The sequence below is a fragment of the Lepidothrix coronata genome, unplaced genomic scaffold (assembly GCF_001604755.1).
Source record: "Lepidothrix coronata isolate B3197 unplaced genomic scaffold, Lepidothrix_coronata-1.0 Scaffold282, whole genome shotgun sequence".
Classification (NCBI taxonomy): Eukaryota; Metazoa; Chordata; class Aves; order Passeriformes; family Pipridae; genus Lepidothrix; species Lepidothrix coronata.
Genome location: NW_016690462.1, coordinates 129,024 through 149,913, shown reverse-complemented (window position 1 = coordinate 149,913; position 20,890 = coordinate 129,024). Strand labels below are relative to the sequence as shown.

The 20,890-nt window shown below is 36.1% G+C and overlaps 1 long non-coding RNA gene across 1 annotated transcript in view; it reads left to right on the top strand.

The window, feature by feature from the left end:
* The window catches only part of LOC108508142, a 28,852-nt gene extending 8,377 nt beyond the window's left edge, over positions 1-20,475 (top strand). The window contains exons 3-4 of the long non-coding RNA XR_001878322.1: positions 11,924-12,016; positions 19,899-20,475. This is a non-coding gene — a long non-coding RNA (uncharacterized LOC108508142). The remainder of the gene's footprint in view (positions 1-11,923; positions 12,017-19,898) is intronic.
* Positions 20,476-20,890: the final 415 nt, after the last annotated feature.

Below are 20,890 nucleotides of genomic sequence, written 5' to 3'. Positions count from 1 at the left end.
TCTCCCGTGTGCTCCTTGAGTCATAATCTGAGGAAGGGTTATATGATAACAAAGGGCAGAAAGATTGTATTTCGCTGGTCATGAAAGACTTCTTGGTTTTTAACTCCCTGGTTTTAAAATTCTCTTTCATTTATTTCTATTGAATGGAACAACTTCTTCTTAGTTACCAGCTTTATTATATATATTTAATAATCCATGTATATTACTGTAATCTTTCATCAAATGTGCTGTCCTTTGAAATATTATTTTGTGAACAACCAAAATTTTAGAATAAAAAGAATGATGGATTATTGCACCTTTTGAAAATAATTAAAATTACCAGGACCTCAAGATCTAGAATTTTAGATTTTTTTGCATGTGTTCTTTGCCCAATGCTCGACAGCAGACCTTGCACGAGCATCCCTCATTGTCTGGCTACTCTTCTTTACAACCTCCCTGTACTTCCTCCTATTACCTCTAAGGCACCGAATCCTTCAAGGGTACTCTGAAGAGAAGTAGTTTGTGGTCTTCAATTTGCTCGACTTATTGTCAGATGATAAAGCTCCTAATTCTTTTCCTGGATCAGGACCTCTGCCAGCTTCCTTTCATTGTGCATATGGGCAAACAGAGCAAGAAGAAAAATAACACTCCGCTTGTTCAGCACAACTCCAGCAGTCATTTTCTCTTTTATGTTTCCAGTGGATCTGATTGCTGGCAAAAGCTGCCAGAAAAAGACAAGTCTGATCAGAAAGAGCATGAGCAGAGAAAGTCCAGTTTTCCAGATACATAGCCTCAAGGACTATTTTGTACTGGTGATAGGGTGTATCAGCCACTGGGCTTGGTCAGCCTCAGCCTCTCTCAAATCATCCAAATGTTCCTGCACATGTGAACATCCCCTAATAACTCTTGTGGTGTTAATTCTTGTCTGATTGGTACAATAGGCTATTTCTCATATTTAACATTACACTCGTGTGGTTATATGGATTTTTTTCCTTGACTCTCCTCATGGTACAGAATACCAATAACAAATTAAATTCACGTGTTTTATGTACATTACATAGTAGGAAATAAATCTGTGTAGAAAATGTAGCTAGTTCTTGTGTTTGCAGAGTCGTTCTGCGTTTATTGCATTGAAGCCAAATTGATTGTTAATCCATTTTAATACTTATTTTATTCTCTAAATATGTTTGGTGTCTCCTTTCCCAACTGCCATATAAGTCAGTATTGTACATTCATAAGGCACTGGCAAAAAAATAGCTGAAAACAGGTAAGATACTGTGGTTTTGCTGATAAAATGTTTAAAATTCTACCAATTAATTTTAGATGGTGACCAGTTGAATTATCAGTAATCTTTTAATAGGATTTCTGTAGAGATCTTTGCTGTGCACTGAACGGGAGAGCTTTGCATCTAAATAGGCAAGAGAAAGGGCAAAAGAGATTAAACCAGATCATTATAAGTCAACTATACCTAAAATTAGAAACGTATACTGTAGACATTCAGTTCAGGTCTGTCGTTAAGAATAGTCTGCTCACGACACAAATAGAAATGCAATATTCCTCTTTAAAAATGTTTCCAGGAAATCATGTAGCAAGAATTAGGAGATGCATTCCCTGCAAACATTCTTATTTAATACCATTTTTAATAGGTTTCACCCTCTTAAAGAATGGGATTAAATCAGGGTGAGGTAATAGGGTGTTTTGGTCCAGTTAGCGAACTTTACCATGAGGCTAGTGGCAAGTTAAATTATTATAATATGGAACAGCATTTTGTGAAGAAAACTACTGAAAGTCTAACAGTTTGAGTGCTACTGACTTCAAAGAGTCTGGAACTTCGTACACGATTTCCAGAATTTTATAATTTGTTATAATTGTAGCTGCATTTTCAGTATGTTTTGTATTTCTGCTTAAAGCATTGAAGTGAGCAATCTGCATGTGATACTGTAAATAAAGAGAGGCTACGAGAGAACACTGTGACTACAGGTTCACACTTTACTCCTACCAAAAAACCGAAAGAGCTTCTGTGCGTTAAATCTTTCACACCTCTCAGTAACTGTGTCAATATTTTTAAAACTACATTTTATTATGAAGCAATAATCTAAACTGTAGTTGAATCAAGCTGTCATTTTATGTCTTACTCTTAATGCCTCCTTTGAAAGATTCTCATTGCTGTCACATTTAAATAATAATTTTAAAAGTCTGTATTTCTTTTATACAGGTCACAAAATAGCTTAACATGTTAAAAATGCTTACAAGGTATGGAATAGTATTAAACGGGAAACCTCAGAGTGTCCATAATAAAACAAATTAAAAATTATGCTTTCCCTAACTGAATCCAACAAGGAGGAATTCTCTACAAGACTTCAGTCTAGTGACAGAGGAATCACAGTATTAAAAATTAATTGCTTATGCGCACATAGCTAAAACTCGATTATATTTGTTACGAGCAAATGCATTAACATCCAATATTTATATTTGTGGATATAAGACAATCAGCTTTTACAGAGTTGACAGCGACTCTGAAACAGTTATATGGAGAAAGTGTTAAAGAAAAAATTGATTGACATCTTCAGTCTGTTAAAGTCACAATCAAGGAAAACCTTCTACTCCTTTGTTGAAAATAATAAAATGACTTTGTATGTGAAAGTAATACTAAAAAAAAAAAACAACAAGCAAACAAAAGGGAGGAGAAGGGGAAAAAGTAACAATTAATGCAAATTACAAGCTGGGAATTATAGAGCATTTTTAAAGTAAGTCAAAGAGAAAACAGAGACAGGGACAATATGAGGACATTTTGAAATTACATTATGAACAAAAAAATCCTTACTAAATGGAAATAACCAGGACTTTTTGTAATAACATTTAAGAAAAAAAAGGAAAAAAGCATTCTCAAATACTTTTCTTCTGCATTTTGGGAAAAATTCAAATGATGTATTCATATCAGATGAATATGATGCTCTATTTCAGTAGTTACACAGGAGTACGTTAAATAGCAGCTAATAAAACTAGACATTTTTAAAATCAGTAGACCCGAATAATTTGCATGGAGGTATTTTAATACATTTGGCAGAGAACCTGTCTGCATGGTTAGTGAGGATTTTTAGTATATCCTGGAGAACTAGGGAGGTTCAAGGGAACTATGTAAAAATTTTTGTTAATAGTTAAAAAGAATAAATGTGATGACCTAAATGTCAGTAAGCATTTCAACCACACGTTGATCTAAAGCAAAATAAGGAATGGCTTCTAGGAATATTAGTTCATTTTAATAAAAGCAGTGAGAACAGAATTTTCTGGAAAACCATCTTGCCAAAGCTAACTAGATATTACTTAATAAGGGTATAAATTTGGTAGGATAAAGGTAATTTTAGTATTATTAAATATGTAGAGGAATATTGGAAAGTCTTTTCATTGTTAATCATAATATTTTGATGAAGAAAAAATTTATTAAAATCAATATTGTACCTATTAAATAGAGTCAAATCTCAGTCTCAGCCATGTATTAAGTGGAGAGAAATAGTCAGTGGTGTTTGTTTTAACAGTGATCCACAAACGCATGACCCTGTCACTTTGTTTTTCTGTGACTCTTCTATCAATTATAAAAAAATATATTTAGAAAGTTTGCATTTGAAATTATTGAAAGATTAATAAATAAAGAGCAAGCCCAGTCACTGTATACCCAGATTGCTCAGGAAACTGGCCACAGTTAACAAATGGTAGATTTCGATCCAGAGAAAGATAAGACACTGCTATAATAACAAAGACTATACCACTGCTACAAGGTAGGGACCCTGCTCACAGACTGAAGTCAGTCTGAAAAAGGCCGTAGAGCAGATAATCAGTGCAAAAAACTGTGAGTACAAGAGGGTAGACACAAATCTGAAACAACCCATGGGCACATCACCAGAGAAATATACAGTATGGTTGTGTTACCTCTGTCCTTGGCACAGACGCAACCAGTTCTGGAAATACTGTGACCACAATTCAAGAGAGGTTGTTGAAAAATTGGAAAAGGTTCAGAGGAAAGCAACAAGAATGATGAAAGGAGTGGAAAACATTCCTTGTAATGAAAGACTCAAGGAGCTCGATCTATTTAGGTTATCAGAGAGACATTTAAAAAGCTACTTGATCACAGCTTATAAATAACTATGTGAGAAACAGAAATTTGATAACACTACAGTTTTCAGTCTGGTGACAAAGGTGTAACAGAAGCCAGTGGCAAGAAGATGTAGTTGGAGAAACACACCGGAAGGTTTAAATCAAGATGGAAGACTTTTTTTTCTGTTAAAATCACACGCACAGAGAAAAAAGAGTAATTCAGAAAAGTTCTGTTGCCTCTTACACGGGGGGCAGATTGAGTAGATGACCATAATAACCTTTCAGTTTTATAGGCCATGAATCTACGGCTTCAATTGCAGGCTTCTCCGCTCCGTATTTTCTTACGCCATCACTGGGCAGATCCAACCAGTGGAAAGTTAATCGGAACCAGGTGGAGCCTGCTTTTTGCTGCACAAGGGAGATTCCCCCTGAAGCTACATTGGATAAGACCAGGATTTGACCGGACCAAAGGAATTAATACAGTATGAAGAGTGTGTGTCTATTATATTGATGCCTATCCTTTCTAGTTATTGAAAAATTTATTGATATTTGAGTGAGTAGAAAACACAGGCTTAAGGGGTGAAATACGGTAAATTTTATGACAAGTGATTTTAACCCCCCACACACCTTATCGGCTCCAGAAAAGTAAAAGGAAATAGGAAATTACACACAAGCACCTAGGGCACTGTTTAGGCAAGGCAGAGTATGGGAGAGCGAGCTAACTCATTTCGCCTGATTTTTGTGCTTTTGAGAGTAGCGCAGGTCCAAAAACTTTGCTTCAACCACAGAAGTTTTTGAATTAACATTGTTGTTAGGAGAGACTGCAGGAGGAGGTGGAGCAACAAAGGAAAGAGAAATGCTAACGGAAAAAAACACATATAAACAACATACCATATGTAGGACACTCACCATATGCCAGCCTCACTTTTTTGCTCTCTCTCTAATGTGGTCCAATAATTCCAGTCATCTAGAGGGTTATTCACACTGTCTATTCAGGCATTTGATTTAGGTCCTTTGAATTGCAGCAGCAACCCCTTGCCTACAGCCCCCCGGCACCTCTGTCTTGCTGCCAGCTACGCAGGCAAGTACAAACACCTAGGTTTAGTTCTTAAAACTGTGCCTAAGTCAGATATCTAAGTTAGCCTAAAGCTATTGTATAAATACCACTCTTTCCTATTAAATTAAAAAAAATAAAAGGAAAAAATCATTGCTATGGAAAAAATTACTTGTTTAAACTACAGGGATATAAAAGTGCAGGAAAGTTTACAAATTCAAGGCCAGCTCCTTAGCCAGCTCATACACTGGCATTCAAATAAACAGGCTGACTCCCATTTGCCCTGGCAAAAGTGCAGCCTTCAAACTAGTTTTACAAATCAAGTCAGCCACCTGATTTTGTTGGGAAATGCACATATATTTTCATAAAATACAGAAAAGAAAATATTACAATGTAAGTCCTTTAAAGAAAACAACCAAGCAAAACAAAAACAAAACCAAAAACAAACAAAAAAACCCCCCCAAACAAACAAACAAACCACCTCAGAGGGAAAAAAAAAAACTAAACAGAGAAAGTTGTGTAGGAAGTGGCAGCTACTGCAGTCTGCAGAAAGGACTTCTTTTATGAAAGCAGAGAAAAAGTAGCAAGAGATCAGCAACAACCGCAACAGCGATTGAAAATAATTAACTTTTGTGACGAAATCTCTTACTTCCCTTCCTGGATAAATTGCAATTTTATTTACAAAACACATTTTAAATGCTTTGCTGCCCTATACTAGCTAATAGCTTTACTATTATTTCATTTTTATCATGTGGTACTGCAGCAAGCCGAAGTAAGCACAGCATGCGGATCTCAGCTCAGCACAAAGCTAGACGTTGCACAATAGCATAAAGGCAACTTTGCATAAATGTTGTTGAAAGACAGTGAAGAGAGAAGAGGAAATTCTGCATCTTTAGTGCTATGTCTTTAATACTTATATATATCAAAATAACTCTATATACTCCTTGAACCTTTCTGTTAAAATGTCTCTAACTCTAGGGACACATTCTATGAGGCAGTTATGCACCATTTAAATGTGAAAAATGCTCACTGTACTTGGAAAAAGATGTGTGATGTGAAGTGTTTTTAAGAATAATTGAATGATTTTGTGATTCATTAAATGCTTTTTTCCTCAGCAAGCAAGTAATGGCTTTTCCACGAAGCACCCAAAGGGTGAAAAGTTAAACAGTTAGAAGGAGTAAAGCGTCCTCAGGAAGAGGATAATTTACAGTGTTTTTTGTTTTATTTCTTATCTCTTTTTTATTCCAAGACAAAGAACAAAGAAGGAGGGAAAAAACTGAGCAACTGTATGTAGGAAATTAAAAAGATGGAATGCTGGGGACAAAAGTATACGTGGCAGTTGTCTATTCTTTGGTTTAAAAGGAAATAGAGAAAAATTGTGGCACCTAAGTTTTATTGAATATGGCTTCATATACATATTCCTGCTGAGACCATGGGATCAGTTCTTTTATGGGAGAGAAAAAAAAGAGCTGTTTTCATATACCCAATATATCTTTAAGCCAAAGTGTAAATCTTCAGTTTCTTCCCTTTTTTTTTTTTTCCTTTAAAAAAAATCTAGGGAAACAATACACACCTTGACTTCTGCAAAAAAGATCTCTGGCACAATCACAAGACGCCTGCTTAAGTAATACCCAAAAGGTAACTCCATGCATTCCACTGGCCAGAAATAATTCACAGCACGATGAATCCACAAGAAAGTCAATAGCATATTATAACGCTCTTAGGGGAGCTGTAGCTATAAGAGCAATGTGAGGCAATGCCTTAGCATGAGCTATCACTTTATATATGAGCTGTATACACGAGCATGAATTATATTACAACATTTGACACACTATGGCTTTTGATCTACTATGACTTATGACCTCTGTCCTATTGTGACATTTATGCCTAAACCTGTAGAGAATAGTTCAAACAATAGAACATACATGATAGATAACCCTTAGGTAGGATAAAAGTGTATAACAAATATAAACACTCATGCTCAGGGCAATAGCTAGCCAAAAACTGCCAACGATTAGGAAGATACTTCCTCTGGGATATGACATTATGAATTTTCTTGCACCTTCCTTTGAGGCATCTGGAGCCAAGGATACTAGCCTAGATGGCTCACTGGTCTGATTGGGTACGGCAGTTCTAATATTTCTGTGAACATAAGATAGTGTGGAAAAATTCAGCTTTTATGGTTAATAGAAAGTTCTGCATAAGACAGGAAGGAATCTTTGACCAGTGATAAAATCCTTGTGAGCTTTCAGCTGAAAAGCCAGTTGAACTTTGTGTAGATTCTGTTTCCACCCAGATCAACTGTGATTTTCTGCTGATTTCAGTAGGAGCAAAAGAAAAACTGCAAAGAAGCCCCATATACTGTCTTGTATGGGCAAGCACTCAGAACCCACAAGCAACCACATTTTATTTTTAATAAAAAAAATAATAATCCCTGTCAATCTGGGGTCTCATGGGGTTTTCCAGATAGCAAGGGTTGCACTTACTTCCCTCTACAGGAGGGAGAATTTGAAGACAATCTTTTACAGCTCACGTGCTAGTCTATTTTTTTAACAGCTCTGATTCATTTGGCCTGTTCCAGCAGCTTCCAGCTGCAATCTTGGACTCCAAAGACTGGCTTCCTGATCATCAGCTACCTGGCTCCACAGAACAGTCCAGGGACCAGGCATTCAAATGCAATTAAATTGCTCTCCAAAAGAAAGCTGGAGAGCAAGAAATAGCGCTGGCATGCTGCAGAAAAGCAGGAAGACAAAGAATCAACTGACAGTCTATATAGCATAAGACTGGAGTCTTTGGCTAAAATGTGGAATTATACTGCATCTTGGAAAAAAAATATAGACCATAAAAACAGATATGGAATGAAGGTATCCTTAAGGCCTTGGCATAGAAAGTTTTCAGCATTTTTCAACAGTTGGATATAGACACATTGGTAAACTTTTTATCATAAATCATATTTTTAACATTACTGCCATAACTTTAAGAATTTATTATATTTTCATAAAATATAGTAGCTATAGCTTGTCTGTACCAGCTGTAAATGTGATTTTGTTTAATTAACCTGATTTTAAACCAACCAAACAGAAAAGAGGTTTTTGGATAAATTTTCAGTTGTGCTAAAACCACATTTATTTTAGTACAGCCCTCATTGATTAGTTTAAGCAAAATAAGTCACTGAACTTGTATCTGGACCTCATAGACCAGTATTTATATTCCTTTGAAAGAAGTTAATTTAAAAATCAGGGACATTCACACTGGTATGGCAAGGTCCTGTCACCTCAGTTAGACAGAACCTCAGCCCTGTGTGAACTCTGCTCTTGCATCACTCAGTACAAAGGGCTGAAAAAAGGATCACTCTTCAACAGGTGAAGTCTGCAGCTGCCACCTCCATCTCTGCCTGATTACCTGGCTGTAGACTGGGAAGCATTTCTGGAACAGTACAAGGAATTTACAGTGAGGAAAAAGCATTGTAGGACAGAAAGATAATGCATTAAGCAAGGCCTAGAGATTGGCAAATCACCCTTTCTGGCGGAAAATTTACACATGCACAAGCTATTAGTACTATCTCCTTCATATAGTGAAATATATGACCCCCAGCATGAACAAGCCTCAGATGATACCTGTTATCTACACATGTCCTCATACATGGATATTCCGGATGTGTCGTTCTTGATATGTTGCGGGAATGAAGCCCAATGGTGTTGGTTTGAAAGTGAACCAGTGCAAACAAGTTGGATGGACCAGCTTTTGCTGTTGTATTCTCCTGATAACTCCTGTTACAGGAGATAGATACAAAACAAAGCTTGACAACTTCCTCTGTCTTAAAATTAATTAAAACTATATGACAGAAGCAAGACAAACTCTAAATAAAACTTTATTAATTTTTCCCTGAAATATTTCTTTTTTTCAGAAGCAGAACTGAGTATTGTTGTGCTGGCTCAGAATTACATTCTGAGTTGGAAGGGACTCACAACAATCATTAAGTCCAGCTCTTAAGTGAATGGCCCATACAGGGATCACACCCATGACCTTGATGTTACTAGCACCATGCTCTAACCAACTGAGCTCGTCTCAGAGTGTGAAGTAATACAGCAGCATTAGTGGTAAAAAGATTCAGCATCCTGAAATAAGTTTCACCTGTATAACTTTAACTATTTGTAGCTTAAAGACAAAATGAAAACTTATGTTTGGAAGAAGCAGGTACTTCCAACCACAACTCATCTGATTTATTGCAGATACCTACTTTGTATAAGATTGAGCCATTCTCTAGACTCCCGTGACTCAATCTCCAAGCAGCTCTTGCCCAGAGGCCAGTTAAGACACAGTTCACTCCATTAGAGGAGTCACCAGAGTCCCCAGAACTGTTATGCTACCATATACCAAATCTATAAATATGTGGATTTTCATTATGTCCTATTGATAACCTAGCTAAGGGACTGAAGTGTACTATTATCTATATATATTTAAAAAACACATGGATTGTAAAATAATAGGCAGTCAGCAGTGCATGCCAATCTATTTAGCATGAATTGAGACAGAGATGCATTACAGAGAGAAAACTGACACCGGTAGAGTTTCTATTTCCCTTATGACACTGAGCACGAACCTTGCCTCCAGACCCTTTGTCTTCACACTTCTCTGACACTGTTCCTTTCCCTATGTTCCTTTTGTCTCTCCACTTGTCAAACTGTTGCTCAGACACCTGGCGTTTTTTATAGATTTCCTACACAGTGCTTTGGAACTGTGCATTTTTGATCTCACAGATATATGAACTGAGACATTATATTGCGTTTACAGGAAAAAAAGTTAAAACTTAGTACATATTCAGAGCAAAATCAAATATCATAATCTGTTTACTGGGAAGTATTTAGTCTGTGCAAATAGAAATTTTATTTTTTCAAGACAAAGCAGAAAAAACAAACAAACTGAAGAACACAGTTCATTCTAGTTGAGTCAAAATATGTTTTTAAAAAATGCTTCCCTTGCCCAATACAAAGTAATGTACACAGCATTCTACTGAAGCAAAATAGTATGTTTTCATGGATATGTAAAAGAAGAAATAAGGGGTATGATTCACAGAACTGAAGGAGGACTCACACTCTTACTATGACATGGAATCAGGGCTGCCATTCGTGCCAGGTGAGAATTGTGTCCGATTGCCTTTTCTTCACATTAACGGGACATAAACCTGTATTAGCCCTCTTCAGTGCCTTCTCTTAAAAATGCTTTTGTATTGATGGTCAAGAAGGCAGCTGAAGTGATACAATACCTACAAATACAGAGAAATAAGAGATCTAAAGAAGTGCAGGTTAATAAATTATTTCTGTAGAAAATGAGTAAAACAGTAAAATTAATGGATAAGTAAACTGAAATTACAGAGGGAATTCACTAAATAAATTACAGGAAAAGATAGAGCTTACCTGTTTCTTTACAAAATCTTTCACTAAAACCTCTTAAAAAATGAAACAGCTTGAAATAAGAAACAATGCCTTCAGAGCTTAATTGGTCAAAGGGACACAAAGTAATTAAATTGATAATTTTAAAATTAGAAGGAGGTCCCAGAACAAAGCAGTATAATAGATGCCTATGGAATCATGAGTGGTGTGAAAAGGGTAAATAAGGAATAATATTTTTTCCTCCAGTTTAAAAACTAGTGGGAATCAAATAACCAGAGTAGGTACCAGCTCCAAAAGTACCTGAGAGAGATAGGTCTTCATACAAATGGAACAACAGAAGATGTAGATGCTAGAAGTTTGCCACGGTCACCAGCTAAATTCATGGCTATAACCAGCAACTATTAAACATGAAACAACACTGTGGATGAATATGTTCCTGAACTATAAACTGTGAGAGTCTGAGCAGTTTTTTTGAAATATCAAATTCATGCTTGTTCATTGGTGGGTTTTTTTCCTTCCGTTTTCCTTTAATTTCTGTCTGTTGCTGTCTATTTTCAGCAGTGTGTTATTGACCTGCAGAATCTCTGACAGGATCCAGACCATTTCTCTTAGAAACGGTACTGGATCTCTCTCAGGCAGAGTTAAGATGGGTTTTGTTTTCCTCTTTATATATGTCCAAAGTGTCCATAATAGTACACCACCATATGCAAGCAACTAGTATCTCTGCTATAGACACAGACAGACCAGGGCTTGCATGTTTGGAGGAGTAATTAGTTCAGGCACATCACAGGTGAATACTGGTGTGTTAGAGTAGCAGTTAGCTCAGGTAGAGCATGGTGCTACTAATGTCAAGGTTGTGTTTTGATCCCTGTATGGGCTATTCACTTGTGATCTGTTTTACTTGTATGGCTACTTCAAATTCAGAAGCAATTTGAGCTCATTTCCATAATGCTGCACCCCCAGGGCTGCTCTGACCTAACTCAGATGGCCCAGAGGCACATTTCTGTTCTGGATAATACTCATACACTATAACAAAAAAGTGTATATGTATTGAGTCTAGTCCACACTGAGTATAGCTGCCACTGTAGTGGAGATATCAGTGCTGTAAGACAGAAGGCCTTGAAAGGCACACCTTCCAAACACTCTAATACTGCACACAGCAGGGAGAAAGGGACAAATTCTTTTCACACAGGTGTTTCTAAAAGTGGTTGAGACAGGATTTTATTTTTTAAAATTTTCAAAAACACAGTTCCTTCTGTCTGATCAGCATAGCTGATTCCAAGCTCACATGTAGGCAAAGAGCAGAGTACCACAAGCAGCATATTTTATGCTACATAAATGCTCCCAAAATGGAGGAAGTGGAAGTGATGAATTAAGTGAGAAGCTTTTGTTATGATTCTTTTAGGTTTTAAGGTAAAAAACTGAGAATGGATCTCCTTGGAGAGGAAGGAGAGAGAATGGCACATCTAAAGGATGCAATCGATCATCCTGAACATCAGTAAGTGACATTTCCTTAGGCAGCTGATGGCTAAATATGTCTGGGTTTTTGAACTTGTGCTGGTACAAGAAAGGAGTCTTATGCCCTCATTTTTTCAAAGAATATCCACAATTCAGTGAGCATAATTTAGTATACAAGCTACTGGTACAGTTGTAATAGCACACTTAGCTACATAGCATTTTCCTGTGTGGATATTTGAGAGGAAAGGATTTTTTGTTTGCTTGTTTGATGTATGTTTTTTATGGATTTTATTTAAGATGCCTGTGATGTGTTAGAAAGCATCACGTGCATAAAGGAACTGCAGCCCTTCCTGTAAATTCAACAAACTGGTATATGCTGAAAGGAACCTCTGAATGATTTACCTTTTTCACAAAGAGAGGTGAAGAGTAGGAGACGGGTGGGAAAACAACAGATTTTTTAAATTATATTAACACTCACTACCTGCAAAAGCATTTGTAGAGAGTTACCCAAATCTCCTGTGGGCATTTCAGCACAAGTCCAATGCAGAAATATACCAGAGAGGAATGACTAGTTGATTGGGCTACAGGCCAATCTCAGCTACAACTGCATGGTATCATAAAACACCTTGGCCCCTTCCACAAGAAGAAATAATCAAGTCTCCATGATACTGTATTCCTGAGGAATGTAGTTTTTCCAGATAATTTTCATTTTCTGAGTCACTGTTAATTTTCTTCAGGCCTAAGTACAGTTCACATTCCTGTTACAAAGGGCAACACCTTAAGAAAGTATTGAGATAGTCAGAAAGCAATAGGAAAAGAATGCTAAAAGAAATTACTTCCTCCGAAAGACACCCGCAGTTGCCTAAGTGTTTTAAAAATATGACAGGTTCAATTCAGCCAGAAGGTTCAGAGAACCAACCAACACTCTACTTGGTTTCCTCTCTACAGTAGAGCCCAGAGATCCCCAAACAAGTCCCAGCAGCAGCTCGCACCACTGCCCCACTCTGTCCTCTTCAAGACTCTGTCCAGTTGGGAATGAATATAGTGTCTTGTTACTAAAGTTATTGCTTTAAGACTCACCACCATTGACAAGGCAGTAAAAATCCCTCCCTGTGACTAATTCTAATAACACAAATTTTTAAAAATAAAAAATCCCACAACTATATATTGCTATATAAAGTTGTTCCAGCAATTATTTTAATTAAGTGATTAAGAATGGGCACGGTATTATCTTCCACATGTTATTAGAATGCACAGCAGTAGTCCAATGCTTACAAAGATTTACATTTGTGTTGGAATAATATTCATGAATTGGGAATTAAAAATCTCACTCAAACGTGCCTTCACACAGTTGGCCAAATAAAGCAAAGTTTTTCAACAAGGGACTTCTGTGTTAGAGACCTTGAAAATAATGACTTAACAGCATGCTAACTTGTTGAAAAGAATCTCATCAGAGGCCTGTCCAGCTATGACATGTTATGAATTTACTTTGGACTGAACCAATGGGCTTAGGTATGCCATCAAGATGAAGGAATGCAACTTGAAAGATATATATGTCTGTTTTAAGTAGGAATGTTCATTCATTAGCTCACTGCTTCATTCACTAAGCTGTGTGCAAAGTGCTGCACAAATGAATGATTCAATACAGATGCCTTTAATACACCACACAGCAGTAAGAAGCAAGGTACTTGCCATCATGACTCTCTTGGTGAGACAAGAAAGCAATTTCTTCATGGCTGCACTGGAAGCCTTGAAATGGAGGAATACAGGCTGTACTGGGAAGAGTAATCTTTAACCAAAAGTAATCTATGCATTAGTGGTCACAATCCTCCCTCACATCTTCAGTGTTATGAGTTTATTTTGGGGGAGCAAGGAATAGAAGAGATGAGTTCTATTGAGGTCCAAGCTGAGCAAAACTGTCCAGAATAGCAGCTCCAGGGGCCACTGAAATAATATACAAGCTTTCACAGTGCAAAGTATGCTAAAGTGGGTCATACAGTTTATTTCCAGATGTTCCCACCCTCTGAGTATTTTCTAATGATACAGATGAAATCTGTAAAGACTTCCTCTATGAGACTAAAACTATGCAGAAATGAACAAAACATGTGCAGAATAATTTATTGGGATGTAAAAACAGAGCAAGTAAACAAACAAACAAAATCATATAGTCCCTGTATTTAGAACAGAAATTAGCAAATTTGCACTATTAATAAAATCATTTATCAAAGTTCACAGAAAGTCTTTTTTTCCCCCTGGAAAGTTTCCAAGCTCAAAAAATATTCTAAGTAGAAGAGAAAGTTTAGCAAATGCCAAACACTGGCAGAAGAAGCATAAGAGGAAGCAGAGAAAAAGCTAGTCAATGTAAATGATAAAAGCTCTCACGTAAAGTATTGTAAAGTAGCTGTCTACTTGAAGAAGCTTTCGATTTTAACACTGTCTTGTTGTTGAAGCTGTAATGTCTGTAATTAACATTGTTAAGCAATCACAAAATCACAGAATATGCTGAGTTGGAAGGGACCCACAAGGGTCATCAAGTCCCACTCTTAGCCCTGCACAGGAGACCATCCCCAAGAGTCACACCACGTGCCTGAGAGTATCATCCAAATGCTTCTTGAACTCTGTCAGGCTTGGTGCTGTGACCACTTCCCTGGGGAGTCTGTTCCAGTGCCCGACCACCCTTCGGGTGAAGAAACTTTTTCTAATATACAATCCAAACCTCGCCTGACACAATTTCAGGCCATTCTCTCAGGTCCTGTCATGGGTCACCACAGAGAAGAGATCAGTGGCTGCACCTCATCTTCCCCTCACGAGGAAGTTGTACCTACAATGAGGTCTCCCCTCAGTCTCCTCTTCTCCAGGCTGAACGGACCAAGTGACCTCAGCTGCTCCTCATACGGCTTCCCCTCAAGGCCCTTCACTATCTTCGTTGCCCCTTTGGATGCTCTCTAAGTTATACTGCAGTGACCAAAACCACACACAATATTCAAGATGAGACCGCACCAGTGCAGAGCAGAGCAGGACAATCCCTTCCCTCGACCGGCTGACAATGCTTTGCTTGATGTCCCCCCAGACATTTTTGTGAAGTCGTTTTGTTAATGAGTCCAAGAAAGATATATGTGTTTTAATAAGAGGACTTGAAATATAAACAGGGGCATTTTCTCAAAATGAAGAAGAGCATAAAACCACATATGGTTTTGGTCACTAAAGAGAAGTCTGCCTGTTACAGTAGAAATGAAGACAGTGCATCAGATAACATTATATACAGATTTGAGCCAACAGAGTTGCACTTTGGCCCATATGTTTAGAACACAAAATATAATGCACATTTGAATCTATGAGTCTTCCCAAAAATTGCTAGATGACACTAGAGGATTTACATTTCTTAAATAAATACACGTGCCATTGCTGCTATAAAGCACTTTCTCATCACAGACCTTAATGCTTTCTCATTGGGAAAAACAAACAAAACAAAACAAAAAAACAAAACAAAACAACAACTACAAAAAGACACAAAACAAAACAACAAGGGAACCCCAAAAAACTCCACAACCAATTAAAATAAAAAAAAAAAACACAACCCCCAAAGTCTTAATATCTGTAATCTTTCCTAGCAAAATATTGTAACTGTTAATATATCCATTCAACAATGGAGTAGAATGAAGTGCCTGATTTAAGAAGAACAGAAGACCATAAACACACGTGGTATATTTGTATACTTTTTTTTTTCAATCAGACCCATCTGCACTCCAGCTCTTTTTAGAATAGCTGAAGAAAAACTCTCTGTGCCTCCCTGGTGCGTACAAAAACCATATATAAAATTCAGTGGTTTTTGAAGTGGTCATTGTGTTTGATTTACATGCTTTAAACTTAATTCCAACTCATCAGTAGAAATTACAAAGAAAATTAGACAGAACTGTACCTAGTAAAAATTACTTGAATTGGACAAAGTAAGGAAGTAAGAGGAAGGCTTAGTATCAGAAATATGGTCTTTTAATTGTCAGCAATGCATTAAAAACAGTGATGCTTTCTTCTATTATTTAATATAATTTTCCCTTTCCACTTTATTTTTATTATGATAGCAGTATTGGTAGTATAAATGTGTTGTCTTTTTCACCACAGTGTACCCTAGTTACTTTTTCCTTGCTGATTTTATAGCCATGAGATACCTTTTGGTCTTCTAACTTGACCTGCTATATAAATTATAGACCAGGACACAGCAATTTCTGCATCAGGTGTCTTTTCTGAGAGATATGTTACAGCTCAATTTAAGAACTGCAACAGATGGAAAATCCAGCACATTGCTATGTCAGAATTTGTTCCAAACATTAATTGCTATCACTTGATATTTGTGCTCTGTTTCCAGATCAGAATTGTCAAAATTAAATTTCCAGTAGTTCCATCTTTATCATTAATTGGATAATGATCAAGTAACACTAATAATTAAAAGAAAACAATTAACTTTAAATACTTTATTAGAATTCATTTGTAATAGAACTGGTCGATGAAATCTTTTCCGTGGATGGTCTTACAGACTGTGACTAAGTCTTCTTCTAACCTAAACTTGGCTTCTTTAGTGCCTCAAAATGAAGCACATTTCCCAGACCTCATACCTTTCTTGCAGTCTTCTTCTGAGCCCATTCCAGTTTGTAAAGGTCCTTCACAAAGCATTAATGCTAGAACTGGACAGAGCATTCCAGGAATGTCCTCACTAATGACAGTAACAGAGGGAGTATCACCACTTTTATTCTCTTGCTTAGGCATGAAAGGATTGCATCTTACATTTTAATCATGACATTATTCTTTTAGCTTATTTTCATATTTAGGTCTTTTCTAGAGGATTCAGCTTCCCAATAATAAGTTTTATGTAAATTCTTTTTCCTTTAGCCTCACTTTTGGCCATGCAAAAATATCTTGTTGTAATGAATTTATTGTAATGAGCACTCCAGGTTAACTCATTCCTCTTTCATCATCATTATTTGTTCATTAAATGCTTTTGTCACTTGTAAGTTTTGCTATTGATAATTGAAGATTTTCCAGACTTTGCTAAAGACATTGCCTGGTATTGAAAAACAGATCCTCACAGTACCACACCAGAAATATTTTTTCCTATTTGACTATAAGTCATCTACACTTATTTCTTTATTACCTCCAATTTAATCAGTCTTTTCTATGCTTTTTAACAGATTTTTCATTTAAAATCTCAGCATTCATTTTCAGCAAATTCCCCAGCATTCTGTAATTAAAAAAATTTTTAGTACACTGAAATAAATTACCTTAGCTTTAGTTTAAGTCTATTGCCTGATACTGCCCATTTGGAAAAAAAAAATATTTGTTCAGTTTCCAGCTACTGATGGGATAGAAAATACTTTACATTAGCTCTAAGGTAGAAATAGATCTTCCTGTCTTTTCTGGAAAAACAGATACGTATGAGCACATCTGCCTTTTGCACATAGTGATCCATGTTTTTACTATACTTGCTGAGTACAGGATTTGAACCATTAATAAGATCTCACTTTTTTATATATACTTAATGTATTGTTTCTTGTTTTCCTCCATCCTTTACAGAGTTTTTTTAAGATATTTTCAGTTTCCTGTATCTATTGTCTATATTTCCCCAGAGTCAGTTTTAAACTCACTGCTATTGCTCTTGTTTTTGTTATGTGAATTTTTATTGCTGCCTTCATTTTCTTCTTAACCAATAGGATATTTTTAGGCTAAAGATGTCTTTAAAGAATTGCTAAGTAGTGTGTCTTTTGACACAGAATTATCAAATCTGAATTATATTTCATATTTTCACGTTTAAATGTTTCCTGCCACATAATTTTGCTCACAGTTTTTCTCAGCCTTGGGAAAGCAGTTTTCTAAAAGACAAAATATACACATTTCTACAAAAGTATTGCCAAGGCAGATATTGGCAAACTGCACAGATCTTTCTGATGGGAAAAAAATAACAATCTTGCTCTTCCTTTCCATAAAATACACATCAAAATAAAGTTAACTCTAGAAATATTCTGGGTTGTTGGGGGATTTTTACTTGCCAGATTAAATTAATAATGTTTTGTTTGGTTTTCAAATAAACATTTAGCAGTTTAATTAATTGTTTGCATTGATTTGTCCTAAGAAAAGCTATATAGTGATTTAGAAGTTAATTATAAATTCAAGATCTTTTAGCCTGTTTTAACTCATATCCTCTGCGATCTGGAAAAGGTCCCTTAGTCTCTCTGTGCCTCAACCTCCCCATCAGGAAAACTGAAATAACAGTTTTCTAATATAGATAGATATTATGTGTATATGCACAAAATTATGTGATGTCTAGGAAAGTATGCTAAGAAAAGCATATAAATGTCTCTGATTAATGGATCTGTATCCACCACAAGACTAGGTGCAGAAAAACGATAAAATTGCAACCAGTGTTCCTTTGCTATTTGCATTTTGAAAAGTACAGTTTGGAAAAGTCAGTTTTGTCTTTGTTTCACTTCAGAAGTTCTGAACGTCTTAATGAACATCTTAATTTTGAAATTAAATATTACATATGGATGCAAAAAGCCAACAGCACTAAGGATTTTTCATTTCCTTTCCTTCTGTTTAAAAATCTCAAAATATTATAAAAATAATGGATAAATACCTTCCATGGGGTATTTTAAAGTTGTATTTGTAGCTCTGTAATTTATTTAGACATCTGTGGATTTTTTGACTTTTCAGTGAAAGTCACAAAAAGCAAACTTAGTATTTGTTGTCCTGATCTTCTATTTAACTGAAGCATGTGCTAAAGAGTCTGTACAGATAGATAATGTGACAACCTTGCTAAATAGGCTGAAAAGCATAACTTATTCCCTCCAAAATCAACAGTGAACTGGGATTAGATTCACTCAAAATTAATGGCCCACTAATAATTTATGTGCTTTGAAAAAAAAAAAAAGACTAATTACTTGCAGCCAAACTGATATTGTCTCTTGGAGATTCACCAGTGGAACTGGACAGAAAATAGACATGATCTTTACAGAATGACAGAAAATAGTGAATGCAAATGTGAAATACTGGCTGCTACAAGCCTTCAAATTCCCAGTTTTGTAGCTGATCTGACAAGCAGATTTGTCTTTACACGTTTAAGTGTACATAGGACAATGGCTAATTGTTTTCCTCAGGCCACCAAAGATGTTTCCTCCACTGTTTCTTCAGAAGTGACTTGCTCAGATTTAGATCCTCACATCATGATCTCTAAATATTTTTTTCCTTTAGAAAGAGAAAACATTTATGGGCACATTTGACACACAAACATTTCAGTTTCTCAAGGAAAGGTTTTGTCTTATTTCCTACCAATTACCACATATTTTAATTCAGAGCAGAATACATATCATATACCTCTAAAGTACACAAAGTTCAAATGCAAACATCTTAGATCTTAGCAGCTGATCCAGATTTTGAGTGCTGAAGTATTTCTATTCCAGCTTGAGGTTATGGGCAACAAAGTACTGAAAACTTCAGTGTTCACAGGTGGTTTGCGTGCATGTATGTGTGCATACAACTAATTTTCACAGGGTTAAATAAAAATTAACTTATAGAATCAGGAACTTGGCTACAGATATCTACACTTATGAATTTTTCTGTTTGGCTAAAAATACCTTATTAATTTTAGTTCACTAAAACACAACCCATCTGTAACTTGATCCATTTTGAGTAGCTGTACTTAAAACCAGTGTTATGCTTTCGGTACTAAAGACTGATAACTTGATAGCTCCCCAGGGTTTGTTGGTTACAGTTTAAGTGGAGAGTTGACATTACATGCTATTTTTCTGAAAATCCCAGCAGTAATACTACAACTGAGATACTGGTATTTGAAGATATAGTCAAAGATTGTTAGAGTGTGGATATCTTCAAACAGATAGTATCATTCACTAACCTGCAATTTTATTAATTTTCAGGTCCCTTTAATCTTATGAAAATGGAACTGTAAAACTGAACAAAACGAGCAATTCAGAAGTATTCTTTGGGCCAATGCAAAACCTGCCTGGATTCTGTCATCCTTAGTCACAGTGAATAGCAAGCTACTCTGTAAATAGTCCTCATTATTTCAATATGAATAAAGGTCACCCAATTTGGTGCTTAGGGATTACATAATTTTTCATCTACATTTACCAACACTTTTAGAAAACATGCATAACTCATTCATTCTTGTTTCACACTTGAGAAGCTGGTGTAAAGCTAGGTCAAATGACTTATCCTATATTGTTCAACAAGGCAAAGGAAGCCAAGAACAGAATTTCATTTATTTTTCTGAACAGATTTCAATAGAACAGGGTAGCATTCCATAAGCCTTTCTTTTGGCTTCTTTGCCATTTCCGAAGAGCGATATTTTGAAGAAAAGACGCCTGCTGTATCTGTTATTACTGTCATTTCTTAGCCCATCAATGAATGGAAGCAAAAATGCTGTCTGATCCCAACAAACTCTTATTCCAAATGCAGAAGAAAAAGATTACCATAGGTGGCAAATCTACGAATCTGAATGATTTAAGACTTTCATGCAGATTAATGAAATGTTTTATTCTATTTCCCAGAATTTATGTGTTTGTTTTCTCATAATAAAGGAAGTTTCTAGCTTCTGGTTGTGAAGATAGCCTTGACAATGTAAACCAACATACTTTCATCTTGTTGAGTCCTCATCCTCACCAGCTAAAACAATAGCATCAAGCAAAGTTAACTTCCCCCATTCATCTTACTGGAGTGTCCGCCTTGAAGCAAAATATGTACACTTAAGTACCAACACTGTTAACCAATTCACTGCTTATTATCAGGTTAGAAATAACTAGTCAGCACAATTAGACAGTGGGTGGATGTTTGTGATGTTCTTGACGTGCTATCACTTGAAAATGTCGAATACATTATTGATATGAAAATAGAGAACAATCTACAAAGT